Source organism: Canis aureus, chromosome 8, assembly GCF_053574225.1.
Source record: "Canis aureus isolate CA01 chromosome 8, VMU_Caureus_v.1.0, whole genome shotgun sequence".
In the NCBI taxonomy this organism is placed as follows: domain Eukaryota; kingdom Metazoa; phylum Chordata; class Mammalia; order Carnivora; family Canidae; genus Canis; species Canis aureus.
In genome coordinates, this window is record NC_135618.1 from 4,438,040 (window position 1) to 4,462,585 (window position 24,546).

Consider the following 24,546-nt stretch of genomic DNA (forward strand, 5'->3'; position numbering starts at 1 on the left):
TTTATTTTTTTCACTTAACACTTTATATACCAGTTTTCTTATCTGTCAAATACGAGTAACTAGTTTTTGCCTCACGCTTTCTTGCAGGTGATACTCCTACTGTCCTTACTGCAATGCTTACTATATGACGACTCATGGGATAGTAGCTGTTTCCTATTTCCATCCTTTATGCACTGTTAGTATAGTCTACTGTTCAGTTTCTTATACCAATCATTTCACTGGCCTGTTACCTTTTACATGTGACCATATTTAGTGAGTATTTATACCCAACTCAGTAGGTATAATATATTTTAAATTCTAGCTTCTCTCAAAGAAGAGAACTCATATATTTACTCATGTGTACTTAAGTTGAATGCAAATGAGTCCTTAGTTTATCAGTATATTATTGGCAGATAATTATTTTCTCTATATTACTTAATAGACTGGAACTTGCATACATCTTAAAATGCAAATCACAAGAAATAGAAAATTAGCCTGAATGAAAGTGGATATTATACTGGAAGCAAATAAGATAAAATGGGCAAGCCATTAAATATGGGTCTCCTTAGAAATAATTTAGTGTCTTTAAAAACAATACAATTATTATTACATATTCACATCCAACCATCATATTCAAATCACTGGTTAGTTTAGTTCATTTACATAGAACACTTCATTGAGTGAACAGAGTGTAAATAGAATGCAGATTTTGTAGACATTTTCTATGTTCATTTAAAATATGTTAAAGAAAAATCCTTAAAGTATGTAGGAAACCTTTTCAGAAAAGCTTTCCTATAGTGCCCTAGGATTCATTCCATAGTAGTTTATCATAATTCCACATTTATAAAGTGTTTTCAGGGAATAAGTTGACCCTTATAAGAATCTCATTAAAAGCAGTATTTCCATGTAGTTAAGCCAAAGTTCTAAAAGATGTTCTTTTTATATTTTGTCAATTTTTGTGGGGATCTTTCTAATAGATACTAAGGATCCTGCTTCCAAAAGTAATATATAACAAAGTTATCATTACCTTCCATGCAATTCTCTAGTGCTATTTATCTCAAAATAGGAAGACTCTAAGCCATTGTGGCCTTATTTATCTGTAGAAAATGTATCCAGGGTATGCTACACCTCCTGAAATAGATTAGATAATGATGATTCCATCCGTCTAGATATCTTGTTGCATCACACAGAAATGTGTATGGAAAGTTGAAATTGTGGTTCAATAGCTCAGAGATGAAGGACCTTGGTTATTGGTGACCCTTTAACCTCTGAAATACATAAGACAATATAATATTGCTTTTCTCATTTTCCCAGTTGGTATATTTTTGTGTTGATTCTTGGTTTTATAGAACACACTGTGTGATTTCTGCCAGAGTCCACAACTCTACCATTTACCATCCAATTTCTATGTTTGGTGGCATTCATAGCAGGAGCATGGTGAAACGAAGCAAGAGTGGGAATTCAATATTTATTATTAATGACAAGTGAATTTTGCTGCAATAAATTAGTTGGGCCAGCAATATGTCACTATTATATATAATAATAGAAGTTTTCATTAATCGTTCCTTTGGTACCGGTCATTTACCCACCATTAAGGAAGAGTATACAGTATAATTGGTTTCCCTGAAGCAATACTCTTTAAAATGTGAAGACAAACTAAGGATCATGGTTGAAAATCAGATAACTTGGAGGCAACAGTCCATATTGACAATGCTGATGGCAGTACTCTGGGGATGCCTAGGTGGCTCAGTTGTTCACCATCTGCCTTTAGCACAGGGCGTGATCCCAGTCGGGGATGGAGTACAGCCTGGGGCTCCCTGCAGGGAGCCTGCTTCGTCCTCTGCCTATGTCTCTGCCTCTCTCTGTGTCTCAAGTAAATACATACATACATACCCAAACATGGTAAAAAGTAAATGACCATTGTAATGGTATAATCATTATTAATATATTTTTGCCTCCATTAAGAAAAATATTTTTAGAGATAAAGATTGATGAAGTTCTGGTTGTATTCAGAGTAAAACACCAAACATACAGGTAGTTTCCATTGGGCAGCTTATTACTGATTTTGGCACAGTTATCATAGGAATTTTCTTTGAACCTGGATCTCTAAAAATTCTTGATGGCTACTTTCAATATTTGAAATAGACTAGGGTAGCAACATGGTATATTCAAAGCTCTTGAATATGTCATAATTCATATGTCATCACTACAAGAAGATTATCTTTCACCATGTCTCCCAGTGCTCTGAAAAGCTCAGTGATACTTGTGGGCACTTATCTTCTGCTATCATGTGGTAGGTGGGGCCATAGGATCACAAAATTTTTATATCAAATAACCTCTAGGGGACCGTATCTACTACATATCTGTGATGGTCAATTTTTTTTAACAGGTCTGTTACATAATTGATATACAAAAAAGTGCATATTTTTAATGTATACAATTTGATGAGTTCAGACATAGGCAAACCTGAATGATACCATCACTACAATCAAATTAAAAGATATTTCTAACACCTCCTAAAATTTCTGTGTGTGTGTGTGTGTGTGCGTGTGTGTGTGTGTTGGTAAGGACAATTAACATGAAACCTGCCCTCTTAACAAATTTTGCAATGCGCAATACTATATTGTCAACTACCCATGCCATGTTTTACAGCAGATCTTTAGAACTTGAATTCATCAGGTACAACTCAAACTTTATACCTATTGATCAACAACTCTCCCAGCCTTTGGCAACCACTATTTGTACTCTCTGTGATTTTGAGTTGGACCATTTTGGAAATATATAGGTAGAAGAATAAAGCATTTGTATTTCTGTGACTAGTTTATTTCTCTGAGCATAATGTCTCCCAGGTTCATCCATGTCACAAATTAGAGTATTTTCTTGTTTAAGGCTGCGTATTTTATCATATGCACATACCACAGTTTCTTTATTCGTTTATTTGTTGATGGATATTTAGATTGTTTCCATATATTGGCTATTGTGAATAGTTCTTCAATGAACATGAAATGCAGCAAAAGCAGTACTATGAGGGTAATTTATAGTAATAAACACCTTCATATAAAAAAGAAAAGCAGTGTCAAATAAACAACCTAACTTTACATCTCAAGGAACTAAAAAAAGAAAAAACAAATAAATGAAAACTTAGCAGAAGAAGTAATAAAGATTAGAGCAGAAGTAAAAAGAATAGAGACTAGGAAAACAATAGAAAAAGCCAATGAAAGCAAAAGTTGTTTTTTTTTTTTTTGAAAAATAAACATAACTGACAAACTTTCAGCTCTACTAAGAAAAGGAAGAGTAAAGTGAATGAAATAAAAAATGAAAAAGGAGACATCACAATTGATATAATAAAAAGGATCATAAGAGACTATTACAAACAATTAATGCCAACAAATTGGATAATGTAGGAGAAATGGATATAGTCCTAGACACACAAAGTAACAACTGTGCATCATAAGAAATAGAAAGTATGAACAAACCAATAATGAACAAGGTGAATGAATAAGTAACTAAAACCTCCCAACAAAGAGAAACCCAGGACCAGATAGACTCATTAGAGAATTATACCAAATATTTAAAGAATAATCAATACCGGCCCCTCTGAAACATTCCCAAAAAACTTGAAGAGGAGATAACACTTCCAAACTGTGGTGATTAATTTTATGAGTCAACCAGGCTAGGCTATAGCACCCAGGGTATCCAGTTCTTGGTCAGGCACCAGTCTAGATATTGCTGTGATGGTAATTTTTTTAATGCGATTAACATTTAGGCAAGTAGGCTTTGAGTAAAGCAAATACACTGGGTGAGACTCAACCAAAAGTTTAAGGTCTTACAGAAAATAGTCCCTCAAGAAGAAGGAATTATGCCTCCCGACTGCCTTTGGACTCTTACATCAGTTTCTGCCTCAGCTTCCAGCCTTCTAACTGCTCTGCAGAATTTTCACTTGCCAACTCCTACAAACACATGAGTCAATGAGCCAATTTCTTAAAATCCACATATATATATATATATATGGAAAAGTGTGTGTGTATATATATACTTTTCCATTTCTCTGGAAAACTCTAACTAATACACTCCATTCTCAGCAAACCTTTAGAGAAGTTAGCGTATAATATGTGAAAAATTCAAGGAATGAGGAGATGATATATTGTCTAGTGAATCCAGTGCAAGAGAGTGTGACCTTGAATTAGTGCTTTCATGTTTCTAAAGAAGTAATAAAAAAAAAGGAAAAGAAAAGAAAAAAAATAAAAGAAGTAATGATTGTAACTCACCCCTATGCTAATTAAGCCAGATCTATGAAGCATTCAGTATATAGGGATCAATTTTCCTGAGCTAGTATCCTCCTGGCACAAGCTGATATTAAATATTTTACTCAAAGAATAAGTTGTTGTAAGTGTATACTCTTCGGGCTTGCTCCAAGTAGCCCAGAATCTTAGCAAGAAAATAAAATCTTTTTCTCTCATAATATTGTAGACTTTTGTGATGTTCAAGTAAACAAGTTATCTTTGATGCAAAAGTTGTTTATCAGGGTTGGTCAGAGCAGAAAACTAGAAATGAAACGTCTAGGAATATCTGAAAAATCCTCAATCTTATGCTGTATTTAATTGATATGACTTGAGAAGACAGGCTGTGGTTTAGGAATTTCACCTTGGGGTTCTCAGAGACGTGTTTTTTTTTTATTGGTTGTCACAGAGGTAGTTGTAGGGTCACAGACTGCTGAAACCACATGAGGGTTCAGGTTAGAACATTCAGATATCATTCAGAAAATCATGATCCCTTTTCCATGAAAAAGTTCCAGAAATGAAAAATGGGCAGGATATTCTAGAACCCATCGGTCCTTTCAGAGCACTTTAGTTGGCTAGTAAATAGTAAGGAAGGAAAGGAAAGAAAGAAAGGAAAATAAACTCTCTTATCATTTCTCACTCCCAAATGGACACAATTCTAAAGTAGGAGGTATAATGTCACAAGACATTTGGTGGAGGACTTTAGGATCGTTCATTTAGATGACATAATCAGTGTTTACATTAAGATCAAGGTCTAGACAAAGCCAAGCCAGATTTTCTTTCCTTGTCTTTTAGGAAAACCAGCCTACTAAAGAGATGATGGAGAGCCCAGTGAAACTCTGTGCTAGGGTAGTGACATGTAGATTTCCTAGTCTTGGACTTGCAAATATAACTGATGGGAAAACAGACTCAATAATCACTGCAAAGTTGCCTTTGTTGTAGTGGTAAATGGAGGTGATGGTAGTGGTGGTAACAGCAATGACAATATGGTATTTAGAAGAGACGTGGAGTCTGGGGGTAGAATGGATCCTCCAAAATATATATTTCATATGCAAGTAATTGTTTGCATTATTTTAAAAAGGCATAATTACTGGGGACCCAAAAATGGGAATTTAATTAACATTTAATACATTTTATTCATATTAAGGAGAATAATTTTGAGGATTTTAATTGATCTTTCTAAGTGGTCCCCAATAATTTCTGAATGATCACTAAATTACAGAATCACATATGCTGGCTTTAGAACCATGCTGTCTACCATATTGCAGTACTTACACACACACACACACACACACACATACACTCACATAATAGTATCCAATAACATCGGCATTTGTAGTGTGCAGAGTAAAAAGATTAAACGGGACTGTATAACTAGTTCTGCTTTATATTGTTCCTTGGTATTGAAATGGAAATAAAATTCTGTGATTTGCAAGTGAGACGCTTTTTATTACATACTACAGAACTTTCTTTAATGTTTCCATTATTTTGCCTTCAGATAAATATGATAAAAGAGAAATAAGAGCATTGTGCAGTCCTGCTTAAATCTGAATTTAAGTTAATGGCATCTAAACTTTCTCACTTAGCCAGTATTCCATAACTTTCTACATGTATTACTTTAACTATATTAGCATTCGACCCTGTGTGATTGCATCACTTAAGAGGAGTGTTTCAGTGGCCAAATACTGGGTTGCCATAGTTGACCCTTGAATGACACAGGTTTGAAATGCATGGGTCCACTCATGTATGAATTGTTTATAGTTCAGTATTGCAAGTATATTTTTAACATTTTTCTTTAGCTTACTTTACTGTGAGAATAAATACAGTATATATACATGCCTATAACATAAAAAACATGTTAACCGACTGTTCTGCAAGGCTCCCAGTCAACAGTAGACCATGTAGTTAAGTCCTGAGAGTCAAAGTTTCTATGCAGATTTTCAACTGTGTGTTCCTAACCCCCACATTGTTCAAAAGTCAACTATAATTTATTGAAGTTCTTTGACTCATTTATCAGTCAGAAATCCATGTATTATTTTGGATAAGGCCACTAAATAAAATAGCTCTATATAAATATTATACATGAATTCAACTGTCCAATTGATTTTGACGTGCACCGCAATTATATACAGCGAATTTTACTTCATCCGTTTTGCTATTTTTTTCACATTGTGTTTGATCTGCAAATTGATTTTGTTTTATGGTAAGTGGAAATAAGTGTTATTTTTTTTAACCCAGACAGATATTACCTTGTTTTTTCCCAAAAGTATTTAATTTTTGTTTAGGATATATAATGTTTATATCACTAAAGTAAGACTTCAATTTGGAATTCCATTAGCTAAAGGAAGGAAAGTGATTTTAGGGGAAAGCCAAGGAATTTCAACTCCAAACAGCCCGATTTACAAATTTTGTATATATGGCATAGGTTGATAGTCTTATCTCCTTATTTTCTGTACTTTATAAAAGATTTTAAAATGTGGATAATATTAATAGGTCTTAGCCTGAACTTAAGTTATTATTACTATTATTATTAGGATAAGAAAGAGGGAATGATGGATTTTTTTAAAATCTGATTCTCTGTCTCTGAATGATTTGAACAAGGAAGAAAAACAAGCTTTATATTTTGGCTGTCAAGGCAATTGCTCAAATATAATTTTGTGGTTGAGTAACCCAAGAGTGGATTAGTTACAAAAGTTCCGATTTTTGGCATTTGCTGTTCAAAGGAACAGGAAGGATGCCTTGTTTCACAATGTGCATTTAAAAAACAATGTGAAAACAACAGCAATCTGCATCTCGTCACTTTATTGGGATTCTAAGCAATTCCGCAGTCTTCTTCTGCTTAAAGCTGCACAGACTGCAGGGCTCCAGATGTTTGCACGGAAGGGCATTTGCTTTCACCAACATTTTCCTGACCACAGGGGATTCCCAGTTGGCTCTGGACAAAGGCAACAGAGGCTTTGTGTCATTCCAGGTGTCATGCGGCTAACCCCTAGAGAGGCTGGGCTTTTTATGTAGTCTGCCTATTGCTTAACCGCCTTTCCCGTGAGCAGATTTCTTTAGTGCACTCAGACAGTTTGCAGAGCTTGGCAATAAAATGCTTAAGTTAACATTATTAAGAAAATGTAAACACTGTTTTGATAGATGTCGTGAGTCTCCTCAAAGTACAGAATCAGTTGCAATGGAACAGCTGGCTACTTACTGATTTAAAAGGAACAGAGAGCCTGAATACGCTGTCTTTTATCTATTTCTTTCTCCAATAGAATTTGGAGATGTCCCAAGAGTAGTGGTTCAGACACTTGCTGTGATAAAAGGAAGGATCTATTATGTGATTAATAGATATTTCGATCTCAAATACAAGTTCGGCATCAATAAAGTCTGTATTTTTTTTTTAGCTGAATTTGATCCTTCGTCTTTTATCTAGTTACTTCATGGAACTAATTATTTACAAATACAATCACTTTTCATATGAAATTTCATCATGATGCTAATCTCTTGACTACACACTTGGCTCATGAAGGTTTTCAAATTATATTTATTCTCAGAAGGTTGCTTTCATTTATTAGACATTTATTTTCATTCTTACGGTTGAGCTGGCTTATTCTAAGAATCTATTTTTCAGTGGCTTATAAATTTCCCTTTGGAAGGTCTCATCCTAGAAATGATAATTTTTTGAAATTTTAGAAAAATGCATTCATTAATTTTTAAAAATCAGTGATGGGTAAATGGAATGCTTAATTTCCTGAATACTATGCACATTGGTACTATCTTGTTTTCCAATTAGGGCTGAGCGTCTGGGGCCAGTATTCATAGTAGATATTTGGCTTTCCTTCCCTCCCAAAACAGCTCATAGAAGGTACAAATCTTATCAGTCACTCTATGTTCTGTTTTCTGAAACTCAAACAATAAGCAGCCTATAAGCTTTACCTGAATGTAAGTTCTTCTTTTCATCAGTCAGAAACAGACAAAAAGAAGCAATCTGGGACCTCATCAGACCCTGATTAAAAGGTTACTTCCCTCCACTAGGGTTTTTCTAAATCCTTATTCTTGTCTTTTGTTGGTTATCTACCATAATCTTCATTCTCCTTTTATGGTTAATTTTATTGGCTTGTCCTATGAATCCTACGGTGCCCTTTGAGAAACAAACGCTGTCAAGACCGATGAAATTCATTATAGGTCAAGATCTATTTTATTTGCCTTTGAGAAGCTATGATCATCAAGAAATAGAAGAAGCCATCTTGACAGCCTCTCATTGATAGACCTTTTTGGAGTTAGGGAGTCTGAAGACTGAGAGATGTCTCTGAATCCACAACTTATTCCTGACCAAGTGCTTCTTGGTAAACCTGAAGCAACTAAAACCACTCAATTCTCTAAAACATAAAACATGCTTTTCCCCCAGGCAGACCTTATTTATCACAGGTGAAATAAATGAACCATGATCGTTATGCTTCACAGTGCCAGAGTTTCTGTGATCTTGGTCTGATGTTGTGCATTTTGATTAAGAGTATTTGTCCAGTTACACCTTGTTAAACTAGATTATCCTAGTCATTACTTGGCTAGTGAATTCTAGATATTTTTATTTTTTCCCTGCATGAATATATTGCTAAATTATAAGGGTTTTAGCAATTACATAACTGCTAAATATATATATATATATATATATATATATATATATATATATATATATATATAAAAGAGAGATTCTGAATTCAGTATTTGCCTGGCTCACATAGTTTGTTAGTGGCAAACTTGATATTTTAACCTGAGTTCCATCCAAAGGTCTAGTGTTACGTAGATGTAGATGTTGGAATGCTAATAAATTAATAATAATAATAATAATAACAACAACTATCATAATAAAACAAAACCAACACCAAAAGCAACACTAAAAATAGTATGCCTATGAAGAGTAATTCTATATTTTGTATATATTTTTCAGCTCCATTAATAATTGCAAGAAAGAGATTGCTTTCATTATAACAGCAGCATTATAACAATTTTTTCTATTGTGTGAACAAGACTAACTTGTGAGATTTGGGTCCAAGTCATGGTTCCTCTATGTATGGCTAATCATCTTTAAAAATAAAAAGGTTGGTGGGATATTAGGTAATATTTCTTTCTAGTTTTGAGCTTCTGTGATTGATGATCTGAAGATAGTGAAAGTGATCTTTGAAATGTTTACAGCTTTTATTTAGGCAATTTTTATCTTCCAAAGATATATTTAAGTCACATAGCAAATCTATTAAGAAGTAAATAATAACTTATGCTAAATTTATGGAAGATGGTAGGATATAATCTTGATTGAAAATTTAAGTTTGAGACAAATTACATCTTTCAGAAAGTTATGGCACAGCTACACATATAAAAGATTTGTGGGAGAACAAGACTATAAACATTGAACAGTCTGGAAATATCTAATAAGGGTCCTATTGTCATGGTTTACAGTTCACTTAATGTATGTAGTTGATGTACATCTGAACATCTAAACTTCCCATAGAGAGAAAAAAAAATTAACCTGTTACTTTTGTTATCTTGTTAGCTTACTGGGAAAAACCAAACCAATTTTCTTGTTTTCCAAGCATGAGTGAAAAACAAACACTTAAAAAAAAAAAAAAAGCAAAACATACTTTATTATCACTTTCAGTAGATAGATTGATATAGACCTAAGATAGCTAGATAAATGTAGATGTACATATAGATAGAACTAGATTTACAGCTAACGATCAATATAGACAGGTATATAGATGTCTCTCTTTCTCTCTCTCTAGGTAGATAGAAAATAGAATATTAGCTTTGCTTTTTAATTTTTTTCACTCATCTATCTAAAAACACATATATAGAGATAGAGATGATATATATATATATAAATTTATATATAAAACATTATGTAACTATATAAATTTCATCCCCTATCATTCTCAGGATAGACAAACATGTTAGATAGGTAGATTGATAGATAGATACTCTAAGGAATCTGCTTAGAATCAATTTGCATGATACAGCAGAAAGTATCTATGTCCTAAATCCTTGACTAATGGCATTTGATCTATTTAACCATCCAACACAAGTTCAAGATACCCATTGAAAACTGTTACCATTAGCATATAGGTTGTTCCATGTGTGAACTCTGCATTGTAACAGAAGAATATAAAAATCAGTGCAATAGAACACAATCCAAAAGGATATGCTCATGTTAACCCTGGAGAAATAGTCTTTCCCCTTATTTCAGAGCAGTGATAGATCGCACAGATATCACTATACTATTATGTTTCAAAATTCAGTATGAAAAAAATCAGATCTTTTGCACCTTATTATACAACTATGAAATAGGTGATAAACTCAAAATAACAGGTTTGAAAAATAAATTAAAGATTAAATGGATAAACAAACAATCACCCTGATCCTATTGCAGGCCTGATTGGATCTTTTAGAGATGGCTATTGCTACTGACCTTGTTGATGACCTTGTGAAACTGTCTCATCTGGATGAAGGTGACAGTGCTGTTACTGAAAGACACAAACAGATGCAAGTGGTAGAAGACAGGTTAAAAAATTCTATAGAAGTGCTCAGTAGTGCTCAATAACACCTGTTAGAAACAAAAATTTCTACCAAATAAATGCATATAGAAGAAACCTCATAAAATAAAAGCTGAATTCAGAGTTACGCATCTCCAAAATACCCATTTGTCATCTTATCTTCTTTCAATTTATCTTTATCTCTCTGAAAGGAAAATACTTCTACTGTTTCAGATTCTTTCTAAATTTAAATCTGCAAAGTCAATGGTTAAAGAATTTTATAAAAGCTGACAGTATAACTTAAAAGTTGCAGTCTATAGGAGTAATAGCACTAGCAAATCTATACATTGTATTTTTTTATTTCCTAGTAATCTTTACGCACACTATGTATATCACACACCTTCCATATGGGAGGTAGAGAAACTCTGGAAGTTGTAGACACTCACATCCGCTAGAGAGATGTGCAACTCCAAACTTCATCTTTTCTCTACATTTCTGGATTTCTTTTTTTCAATTTCATTTTGGTCCAGCTTTAGCTAACTAAATCATAGTTTTAAGTCCAGCTTGAAGGGCTGTATGAAAAGTGATATTCCCTTTGAAAGAGGGAGAAGATCGCTGCTCTGTAGAACTTGTCCCTGCCCATTTTCTGTGGGTTAAGTAGTAATGATGGGTCTCATCCAGATAGGCTCCTAAAAAAAGTTGGAGAATCCCTCTCTTTGTCCTTTATGTTTCAGTTGCTCAAATACGTACTTAGAATTGTGGACACCAGCTGTCAAATGTGGGATCACCAGATGTTCCCAAAGTAAGTGGTTACTATAGGCATAACAATTAAGTCCCAGGCTTGAATTTGTCAATTTGTGAAATATGAGTGGTATTATGAGGGAGCATCACCTTGCTAGCATTCCTTTTATTGCTCCAAAGAGAGCATTAATGCCTGTGTAGGCATATTCAGGACTCATGACTTAGATTGTTTCTATTTATGGAAGCGTAGATTAAAATGTACCCTCTGTGGAACAAAATACCATAGGCTGGGTAGCTTACACAACAAGTATTTATTTCTCATAGTTCTGGAGGTTAGAAGTCCAAGATCAGGGTGCCAAACATGGGAATATTCTGAGGAAGGCCCTCTTCCTGGTTTACAGTCAGCCATCCTCTTGTATCCTCACAGGGTTGAGATTGAAAAAAAGAAAGAGAGAGCCCACAAACTCTTTGGTGTCTCAACTTATGTGAGTTATAATACCCACATGGGGGCTCCATCCACATAACCCAATTACCTCCCAAAGGCCCCATCTCCTAATGCCATCCCACTACCTACTGGGGTTAAGGTTTCCACATGTAAACCTGAGAAGAGGGAGATGAAGACATGCAATCCATAATAAAATGCTATGATCAAAAAATAAAAATGCTTGACTCTTATAAACAGAATGACAATATCATGGTCTTTTCAGAGCAAGCAATATCTGAGAAGGTTAACATATTTGAGAACATTCATCCAATATGAATGAAGTGCATCTGCCTCACTTTATAGTCAATTTAAGGGGAAGAACAACCATCACTTAGTTGAATCTCCCTGTAGTGTCCACTGTAGTGTATTTATCTATTAAGACAAAAGGTTATATCATCTACGATCTGACTTTTAGAATACATAGCATGGAATAAAGAAAGCATACAGAAGTAGGAGGTGGACTACTGTCAACTGAGCCCCTTTTATACACTAGGCTAAGTAATCAGTACTTTAAATTACTATCTATTGTAATACAATGTCACGATCTCATGTAATGATCTATTAAAAGGCTCTCACTCTCAGCCATGATGAAATATTAGAGAAACAAACACGATATAAAACGGTGATTGGCAGACAGCCACATCCAAAGGCTTTCTGTTGGTGGTGAGATCGATTCAGAGTTTATGGCTAAAATCTTGAGTAGAGTATTGGAGAGAAGTGGCTGCAGAGGGTGTTGGTATATCAGAGTGGCTTCTTGAGATTTTGGCTGAAGTTTGATTTGTGCATGTATGCGAAGAAGATACCAAGATCTGGGAAGTACCACCAGAAAGTAATAGAGGGGGAAAAAAAATCAGAGTTCACACAGAGCCTAGAATACTTTTTATTCCCCTCAGACAGATGAGAATGAACTTCTAATATGTGGTGTATAAGATAGAGTTCTCATAAAGTTTCTGCCATAAAAAGGATTTTGCTGCAGAGGTGAGGAAATGCTAGCCCTAAAATAAAGGCCACTCAAAATTCCTGCTCAGAAGACTTGAAAGGAAATCATAGGGGACTCAAACTAATTACAAGAAATTTAACTACATGACGGGAAAGAAATATTACATTAGTGAGAAGAATAAAATATCTGGCAACCAGCAAGGTAGCACATTTGATATCAAATTAAAAATGATTCAGGTTTGCACAAAACAAGAAAATTCATAGCCAGGAGAAAAAGCTTTAAATTCAAATAGACCCAGAAATAACAGAGATAATGAAATAAACACATTTAAAGCATTAAAAGTCTTTATAAGAGTTTTCATATGTCCCAGAAGGAAAAAATAAATGTATGAACATGATAGGTATAGAAGATTAAAATAAAAACGCATGCAAAATAAAATTTTAAAAAAATATTTGAAGTAGAAAATCATAATCATGGAAAATTTACAGCAAATTGGAAACCACACAAGAAAATATTAGTGAATTTGAAAGTCTGGCAATAGAAATATCCAAACATTAAAAAAACAAAACAAAACAAAACACTGGATAAAATAAACAGAGCTTTAATGAACTATAGGACATTATCAATCATTTTCATATATGTGTATTTGGTATTTCATAGAAAAAAGCAAGATACAGAAACAAAGGAAGGGTAAGGGATAGAAATATTTTAAAATATTAAAAACTATAAACCCACAGATCCAAGACATTCACAGGATTTCAAGCAATATAAATAAGAAGAAAATCAAAATCACACCAGTGTATATTATAATCAATTGTGTGTAAATTCATGGTAATAAGTCATTTTTTTAAAAAATGAGAAAAAAAGTGACAGGTTTTATGTGAAGAAAAAAATTATAACAGACTTCTTGTTAGAACTATGTAAACCAGAGGACAATGGAGTGACATTTTTAAAATATTGAAATGAAACAAATAAGTATATTTTTTAAAATTGAAGTAGATGTGAGTTTTTCCCTAGATAAGCAAGGCTTAGATAACTAATGAAAAACGTAGGAGTATTTTATTTTGTGGGTTCTTTTTTTAAGATTTTATTTATTTATCCATGAGAGACACAGAGTGAGGCAGAGACATAGGAAGAGGGAGAACCAGGCCCAGTGTGGGATTCAATCCCAGGACCCGAGGATCACACCCTGAGCCGAGGAAGACACTCCAACACTGAGCCACCCAGGTGCCCAGCATAAGAGCATTTTAATAAATATTAATGGAATCCTTTGCCTGAAAGAAAAATCTAACTGATGAAAATTTTAATCTACACAAACAAAGAAGAGGATAAGAGAAAGTAGATAATGTGGGTCACTATAAAAGACATTTTTATCTCCTTTAAAAAACTATTCAAAAAGTAATTAATTCTTTCTTCAATTTTTTTTAATTTAAATTCAATTTAGTTAACATATAGCATACTATTAGTTTCAGGGATAGAATTTACTGATTCATCAGTTGAATATAGCACCCAGTGCTCGTTACATCACACGCCCTCCTTAGTGCCCATCACCTGATTACCCCATACCCGCCCCCCACACCAGCCCTCCAGAAACCCTCGGTCTGGTTGCTAAAGTTGAGTTTCTTATGGCTTACCTCCCTCTTTGTTTTCATCAAAAACATATTTTTCATCAAAAATGTATTTTATTGTTCCTTCCCTTCTCCTATGTTCGTCTGTTTTGTTTCTTAAAGTCCATGTATGACTGAAATCATTTGTTGTGTTTCTCTCATTGACATATTTTGCTTAACATCATACCCTCTAGTTCTATTCATGTCCTCACAAATGGCAAGATTAAATTTTCTTTATGGCTGAGTAATATTCCATTATAAGTCTACTTCTTTATCCATTCATCTGTCAATGGACATCTGGATTCTCTCCATATTTTAGCTATTGTGGACATTTCTGCTATAAGCATTGGGGTCCAGGTGCCCTTTTGAATCACTATGTTTGTATCCCTTGGATAAATACTGAGTAGTGTGATTATTGAGTCATATTGTCTATTTTTAACTCTTTGAGGAACCCCCACACTGTTCTCCAGAGTGGCTGCACCAGTTTCCATTCCCACCAACAGTGAAGGAGGGCTCCCCTTTCTCCACATCCTCACCAATATCAGTTATTTCCCTAGATGTTCATTTTAGCCATTCTCAATGGTGTGAGGTAGGAACTCATTGTGGTTTTGATTCATATTTCCCTGATGCCAAGAGATGATGAACATTTTTTCATGTGTCTACTGGCCATCTGGATGTCTCCTTTGGAGAAATGTCTGTTCAAGTCTTCTGCCCATTTCTTGACTGGATTTTTGTTTTATGGCTGTTGATTTTTAGATTTTGGATACCAACCCTTTATCTGATAAGTCATTTGCAATTTTTTTCTCCCATTCGATAGGTTGCCTTTTAGTTTTGTTGACTGTTTCCTTTGCTGTGCAGGAGCTTTTTATCCTGATGAAGTCTCAATAGTTCAGTTTTGCTACTGTTTCCCTTGTCTTTGGAGACATGTCTAGCAAGAGGTTGCTGTGACCAGGGTCAAAGAAGTTGCTGCCTGTGTTCTCCTCTAGGATTTTGATGAATTCCTGTCTCACATTTAATCTTTCATCCATTTGGAGTTTAATTTTGTGTATGGTATAGGAAAGTGATCCAGTTTCATTCTTCTGCATGTGGCTGTCCAATTTTGCCAACACCATTCCTTTGACTATTTGGGGCCTTTTTGGTTCCATACAAATTTTAGGATTGTTTGTTTCAGCTCTGTGAAAAATGCTGATGTTATTTTGATAGGGATTACATTGGATGTGTAGATTGCTTTAGGTAGTATAGACATTGTAATATTTGTTCTTCATATCCATGAGCATGGGATGTTTTTCCATTTTTTGTGTTTCCCTTAATTTATTTCATAAGTGTTCTATAGTGTTCAGAGTACAGATCCTTTACTGCTTTAGTTGTGCTTATTCTTAGGTATCTAATGGTTTTTAGTGCAATTGTAAATGACATAAATTCCATGATTTCTCTTTCTTCTGTTTCATTGTTAGTGTATTGAAATGCAACTGACTTCTGTGCATTGATTTTATATCCTATGATTTTGTTGAATTCCTGTATCAGTTCTAGCAATTTTTTTGTGGAGTATGTATTTGGGCTATATACATAAGGTATCATGTTATCACTAAAGAGTGAAAGATTGAGATCTTCCTTGCCAATTTGGATGCCTTTTATTTATTTTTGTTGTCTGATTACAGAGGCTGAGATTTCCAATACTATGTGGTGAGAGTAGACATCCCTGTCATGTTCTTGACCATAGAGGAAAATTCTCAGTTTTTCCCCATTGAGGATGATATTCACTGTGAGTCTTTTATATATGGCTTTTTATGGTATATGATATTGAGATATTTTCCCTCTGTCCCTACACAGTGGAGAGTTTTTATCAAGAAAGGATGCTGTATTTTGTCAAATGCTTTTTCTACATCAATTGAGAGTATCATATGGTTCCTGTCCTTTCTTTTATGAATATGATATATCACACTAATTGATTTGCAGATGTTGAGCCACCTCTGAAGCCCAGGAATAAATCCCACTTGGTCATGGTGAATAATACTTTTAACATACTGTTGGATCCTATTAGCTAGTATCTTGATCAGAATTTTTGCATCCATGTTCATCATATTGGCCTGTAATTCTCCTTTTTAGTGGGGTCTTTGATTTTGGGATCAAGGTAATGTTGGCCTCATAGAATGAATTTGGAAATTTTCTTCCATTTTTATTTTTTTGGAACAGTATCAGAAGAATAGGTGTTAATTCTTCTTTAACTGTTTGGTATAATTCCCCTGGGAAGCCATCCATACCTGGACTCTTGTTTGTTGGGAGATTATTGATTACTGATTCAATTTCTTTGCTGGTGATAGGTCTGATCATTTCTATTTCTTCCTGTTCAGTTTTGGTAATTTATATGTTTCTAGTAATTTATCCTTTTCTTCCTGATTGCCCAATTTGTTGTCATATAATGGCCCATGATATTCTCTTATGTTTGTTTGTATTTCTTTGGTGTTGGTAATGATCTCTCCTATTTGTGATTTTATTTATTTGGGGCCTTTCTCTTTTCTTTTTGATTAAGTCTGGCTAGGAGCTTATCAATCTTATTTTTTTAAAGATTTTATTTATTTACTTTTTTGGCAGAGGGCACAAGCAGGGGCAGTGGCAGGCAGAGGGAGAGGGAGAAGTAGACACCCTGCTGAGCAGGGAGCTTGATGTGAGTCTATATCCCAGGACTCTGGGATCATGATCTGACCTAAAGGCAGATACTTAACTGACTGAGCCACTCAGGTGCACAGGGTTTATCAATTTTATTAATTGTTTCAAAGAATAAGATCCTATTTTCATTGAGCTGTTCTAATTTTTATATATAATATTATATGTAATAATATTATTAATGTATTAATATATTAATTAATATGTATTATTATATGTTAATATACTATATATAATATATAATTAATGTAAATATATATATATGTAATTTCTATATCATTGATTTCTGCTCTAAACTATATCATTTCTTTTCTCTGGCTGTATTTAGGCTTTATCTGCTGTTCTTTTTCCGGGTCCATTAGGTATATTTGAGATTTTTCTTATTTCTTGAAGAAAAGCTACATTGCTATGTACTTCCCTCTTAGGACCACCTTTGCTGCATCACAAAGATTTTAAACAGTAGTGTTTTCCTTTTCACTTACTTTCGTGTGCTTTTAAATTTTTTCTTTAATTTCCTGGTTGACCCATTCATTCTTCAGTGGAATGTTCTTTGACCTCTATGTATTTGTGGTTCTTCCAAACTTCTTGTGGTTGACTTCAAATTTCAAGTGTTGTGGTCTCAACATATGCTTGGTATAATCTCAGTATTTTTGTACCAGTTGAGACCCAGTTTGTGACCCAGTATGTGATGTATTCTGGATAATGGTTCATGTGCACTTAAAAGAATATGTATTCTGCTGCTTTAAGATGAAATGCTCTGAATATATCTGTGAAGTCCATCTGGTCCAGTGTGTCATTCAAAGCCCTGTTTCCTTGTTGGTCTTCTGCTTCGATGATCTGCCCATTGTTTTGAGTGGGATGTTAAATTAAAGTCCCCTACCATCATTGTTATTATCAACGAGTTTCTTTAATTTTATTATTAATTGGTTTATATATTTGGCTGTTCCCAAGTTAGGAACATAATTATGTGTAGTTTTTAGATCTTCTTGTTGGATGGACCCTTTTATTACAATATGGTGTCCTTCTTCATCTCTTATTACAGTATTAGATTTAGAATCTAGTTTGTCCAATATAAGGATGGCTACTCCAGCTTTCTCTTGATGTCCATTAGTATGATAGATTGTTTTATACCACCTCACTTTCAATCTGGAGGTGTCTGTGGGTCTAAAGTCAGTATCTTGTAAGCAGCATACAAATGGGTCTTATTTTTTTTAATCTATTCTGATACCCTGTGTCTTTTGATTGGAGCATTTAGTCCATTTACCTTCATAGTAATTATTGAAAGATGTGAATTTAGTGACATTATATTACCTGTAGAGCCTCTGTTTCTAAGGATTGTATTTATTCCTTTCTGGTCTTTGTTACTTTTGCTCCCTCTCTCTGCTCAAAGGTTCCTCTTTAATATTTCTTGCGGGGCTGGTTTAGTGTTCACAAATTCCTCTATTTTTTTTTTGCTTGTCCTCAAAATTCTTTATTCCTCTTTCTATTTTGAATTACAGCTTTGCTGGTAAAGTATTCTTAGCTGCATATTATTCCCATTTAGCAGGTTGAATATATAATGGCAATTCTTTCTGGCCTGGCAAATCTCTGTGGACAGGTCTGCTACCTGCTTCATGTGTCTACCCTTATAGGTTAAAGACCTCTTTTCCCCCAAGCTGCTTTCAGGATTTTCCCTTTATCTTTGAAATTTGTGAGCTTTGCTATAATATGTTGAGGTGTTGACCTAGTTTTGTTCATTTCAAGGGGAGTTCTCTGTTCCTCTTGTACTTGAATGTCTGTCTCCTTCCCCAAATTAGAGAAGTTCTCAGCTATAATATTTTCTTTCTTTTTTTTTTAGCTATAATATTTTCAAATAAACCTTCTGCCCCTTTCTCCTGCTTTTCATCTTCTGGGACCCCAAAATATGGATATTATTTTGCTTTATGGAATCACTAAGTTTTCTAAGTCTCCCTTCATAAAATTAAAGTTTTCTCTCTTCTTTCCAGCTTCCTTATTTCTCCATCATTTTATCTTCTATATCACTGATTTACTCTTCTACCTCATTCATCCTTGTTTTTATGGCCTCCATTTGGGACTGCATCTCAGTAATAGCATTTTTAATTTCAGCCTGACTAGATTTTACTTCTTTTATTTCTATAGTAAGGGATTGTCTTCTATGCTTTTTTTCAAACCTAGCTAGTATCTCTATATTCGTTGTTTAAATTCTGGTTCAGACATCTTACTTATATCTACATTGATTAAATCTCTGGCAGTAAGTACTCCCTCCTGTCCTTTATTTTTGGGTGAATTCTTCTATCTTGTCATTTTGTCCCAAAAAGAAAAGAAGAAAAAAAGAGGAAAAATAACAATAACAATAGAAAAAGAACAAAAGAAACAAACAAACTAGATCCTGGGTGTGTTTTGGTCGGCTTGTTAACTACACACACATATATATGATATATATATATGACTAGACATATATATGTCTAGTTTATTTTAAATATATATATGATTATATATATATATATATGATGAAAGGAAACAAAAATACATATGAAATATACTCTCCACAGGAAACATACCTAGAATATGAAAATATAGGTGGATTTGTAGCAAAAACATAAGCCATACAAACACTGTTCAAAAATAAGCTAAGATAACTACATTGATAATATAAGAAGTCAATTTTAAGGAAAGAAGTAATGACTAGAGAAAAACAGATAAAGAGGGCAATTTATCAAGAGGACATTTCACTCCTAAACATGTATGTATATAATAATAGAGCATCTGTGTAAAGAAATAAAAATGATAGAAGTGAGAAGAGGAATAGAAAATCCACAATTACATCTGGTTATTTAAAAACCTCCATCACAAGAGTTGGTGGTACAAGTGAACCAAATTTTTGTATGGTTTTGGAAGACATTTCCAACACTATCAACAAACATGATATAATTGATATATAGTAATAGTTAATATGACTACCCGGAAAGACATCTTCTTTTCTCCTGCACATGGGTAAAACATCTCATGTCTATGGATAAATGAACCATATTCTGGACCATGAAACAAATCATAATTTTAAAAGAATATTTGAAATTGTGCAAAATATGGTTCTGGTCCCCAGTAAAAGTAAATTATAATAAATAACAGAAAATATATATATATATTTTTTTCCCCCAAATTTGGAAAAATACTTTTAATAACTCATAAAAGTCATTAAAAATAAAGCATAAAGGCTGGTAAAAATATATTTTTACTTGATGAAATTTAAAAATAAAAATATCAATATTTGTTTATTGTAATAAAATCCTATCTTTATAGAAATTTATAGCACCAAGGAGTTATTAGAGAAATAGACAGACTTCATATCAGTAATCTTCCACCTAGGATACTAGAAAAGGAAGACCAAATTCAACTCAAATTAACTAGACTGAAAGAAACACAGGGAACAACAGTGATAAATCCATGAGGACCAAAATGAAAGTGAAAAGAAATTAATTTATAATTTTCAAGCTGTGATTATCAGGAAGAAAAAAAAAAGAAACAATTTACCCGTGTCTGCATTGAAAGAGATGACATCACTACAAATCTATTATAGATAATCAAGAGTAATAAAAGAATATACTAAACATATTTCTTCCAATAAATTCAAAAATTTAGATGAAATAAATTATATAAATACAAGCAAAACTATGCTATAGAAAAGAATATAGCCTTAATAATTTTATGTATATTAGAGAAATCAAAGTCATAGATAAAAACCAAGATCAGATGGCTTTACTAGTGAGCTATAATAATTTTAATAAATATCTAAGGAAAATAGCAACAATTCTACACTGGAAGAGGATGAGAGACAATGAATCTAAATTACTCCAGTTACTCTGAAACACATATCAGACAAGAGTCATTACTCTGAAACATGTATCAGACAAGGTTAAAAAAAATCAACATCTTACATGAACATAGATTTGAAAATTCGATAAAATTTTAGTAAAGCAAATCCAGCAATATCTAAAACTGATAATACAACATTATAGGAATTTTATCCTCAGAACCTGAAACTACTTTAACATTTGATTCTATCTCAATGTAATTCACCATATTAAAAATTTTTAAAGAAAAATACATGATCTCTTTAATAGATGCAAAAGCAATGTACGATCAATTCAACACACATTTATGGCAATCATTTTCAGCAAAGTAAGAATATAAGAAAACATCCTCAGCATAAAAAAAAGAGCATCTACAAAAATCTTACAAGTAGCATCAAACTTAATAGAAGACTCAGGATTTTCCTCCTAGGATGGGCATAAATCAAAGATGCCAACTCTCAAGATTCATTTTCAACTTTTGGCCAGTGTAATAAGGAAAGAAAAAGAAATAAGACACATACATATTGGAAATAAATCCATTAAACCATATTTATTTGCAGATAACATGGTCATATGTAAGTAATCCTAAGAAATTTATATACACAGATACAAAAATTATTAGAATAGGTGACTTTAGCAATATTTTAAGATATAAGATTAAATTTTTAAAAATCCATTTCTATAGAAATATAAAATTGAAATTTAAAAAAATATTGCAAGAGCATCAAAAACATGAAATGGAAATCTTAATAAAATATATGCAAAACACTAAAAACTATGCAACAGTTTTAAGAAAAAGACCATATAAATAAGTGGGAAGGCAAATCATATTTAAGCATCAAAGCAATATTTTTATAGATTCAACATAATTCTAATTAAGCTCCTGGCACATTTTTTTGGTAGAAATTGTTAGGCTAATTCTAGATCTTACATGGATATGTAATTACCCCAAGAAGAGCCAAAATTTTCGAAAAATATCATTGGAGGATTTACCCTATCTGAGTTCAAGAACTACTATGAGGCTACACTAATGAAGACAATAATGCATTGGCATAAAGATGGACATATAAGTAAAAGTAAAAGAAAAATTAACTGCCTAAATACAGACCAACACATACAACGAATGGATATGACTTCAGGTAGGTATGGTATTAAGATAATTCGGGAGGAAATGATAATCTTTTCAACCAATGATGCCAGTATATGCAATAGAGTGAACAATACTTCATCTCATACACAACTTGAAATGTGCTTTAGACTTAAATACAACAGCTAGGAGTATAAAATCTCTAGAAGAAAAAAAATTGAAAAAATATTAGTGATCTTACATTAGTTAATAATTTAACAGAACACAGAACACATTAGTTATAAAAGAAAATTTTAGAAATCGAACTTCTCCAAAATAAAAACATTTTTTCTTGGGGTGCCTGGGTGGCACAGTCAGTTAAGCATCTAACTCTTGGTTTCGGCTCAGGTAATGATCTTGCTCAGGTCATGATCTCAGGGTTATGAAATAAAACTCTGCAGGGGACTCCAGATCAGCAATGAATCTGATTAAGACTTTCTCTCCCTCTGCTCCTCCCCATACCATGCTCACTCTCTTTCTCTCCCTAAAATAAATAAATAAATCTTAAAAAAAATTTTCACATAAAATAATATTAAGCAAATGAAAAGAAAAGCTAGAGACTGAGAGGCATTTGTTTGCCAAACATATATCCAGTACATAAAGAACTGTTACACTAATGTGAGGAAAGCCAACATAATTTAAGAAATGATCAAATGGTCTGAATATACATTTTACCAAAATAGGTAAATGGCTGATAAATGAAATTCATAATGTAACAAATGTTATAATATTATATATTAGAAATTAATAAAATTATTAATCCTTAGGATAATGCAAATGACCATAATATGACACTTTTGTGTCACAATAACCACAATAATGCCTAAAATTGAAAATTGGGAGGATGTAGTGTGACTTTGCTTGTGGGAATCCAAAAGATACAGCCACTTTGGAAGATGGCTTAGTTCGATATACCCTTTACCTCTGAAAATCCACCTCCAGGTCCAAGATAGATAAAACATGCATTTACACAAATAATTTAGGTAAATATTCATAGACATTTTATTCATGATGGCCAAAACTAGAAATAACCCGAATGTCCATCAACTGGTGAACACGTAAGCAAACTGTTGTGTAGACATGTAATGGGATACTGTAAACAATATAAAGGAGTGAATCATTGATACATGCAATCAGAAAAGTTATGCAAAATGAAATAATTCATTTATAATTGATATTTTTGTGGGACATTAAGAAAAATATAAACTTATTATTACAGAAAGTACATCAGTAGTTGCCAAGGACCAGAGAGTGGAGTAGGGTAGCTGACTGCAAAGAAACAAACAAACAAAAAAAAATTGCGTATTGTGATTGTGGCACTGACTGGACACTATATATATTTGTCAGAACTCATCAGATTTACACATTTTAAATTTATTAATTTTATGGGATTTAAATCATATTCACCATAGTTGACAAAATTTGGTTTTGCATAAAAATCCCAATGGTTGTAGATAGGACATTCCCATGGAAACTAATACATGAATTCACTGGGGAATGTTTTCTTGCTACATTATTCATTTTCCTACCCAAGAGGGTCCAGAGCTTGTTTTGTTAATACTTATATATCCTACCAAAGATCTGTAAACTTTTTCATAAATGGCCAGATGATAAATATTTTAGGCTCAGGTTTCATATGATCCCTGTAGCAACTACTCAGTTCTGCTCTCGTAGCACAAAAGTTGCCATAGACAATATGTAAATAAATGACCATGGCTGTGTTCCAATAAAACTTTATAAAAACAAATGGTGGTCTGAACACTCAGTTGTATTTTGTTAGCCCCTGTCTAGACTTTTGCTAAGGGAGGGTGATCTCAGTTAAATGTTTTTCTGATTTAAAAAAAAAAAATGTTATTCTGATCAAAACAATTTACAGTTTGACAGTTCTGTTTGTTTTTGGTCATGCCAGTTTTTCTAAAAATATATAGATTATTAGAAACTTTTCATAAATATGTGATTCCTAGTACGATTTTGTTAGGAAGAAATTGTCTAGGTTCTGTCCTAGTAATGTACAGCATCTAACTTCACAGAAGTTCTTTGTTACCACAAGGATTACATTTTAAAAAGCAAACATTGTTGAAAATTTTTTTCATATAATATTAGGAGATATTTAGTTTGTTTCAGTTTTGGCTAAGAATCAGGCTACTTGTTCGTTTGTCATTCGTTCATGCGAGAAGTATAGTTATTGAATTCACGTCATTCTTGCTGCTTGGGAATTATCAGGAAGCAGGAGAAAATAATTCTCTGCCATTATAGGGATTTTATTCTAGGAGAAAGAGGCAGAAAAAAAAAATAAAGAACATAATGCATTGGTAAATTAGATAGCATGCCTGCCTATGGTAAGCTCAATGGAAGAGGAGGG

The 24,546-nt window shown here is 33.2% G+C and overlaps 1 long non-coding RNA gene across 2 annotated transcripts in view; it reads right to left on the minus strand.

The window, feature by feature from the left end:
* The window catches only part of LOC144317995 (uncharacterized), a 42,276-nt gene that overhangs the window by 1,490 nt on the left and 16,240 nt on the right, over positions 1-24,546 (minus strand). For both annotated transcript variants that reach the window (XR_013383856.1, XR_013383857.1), the window contains one exon: positions 10,708-10,762. This is a non-coding gene — a long non-coding RNA (uncharacterized LOC144317995). The remainder of the gene's footprint in view (positions 1-10,707; positions 10,763-24,546) is intronic.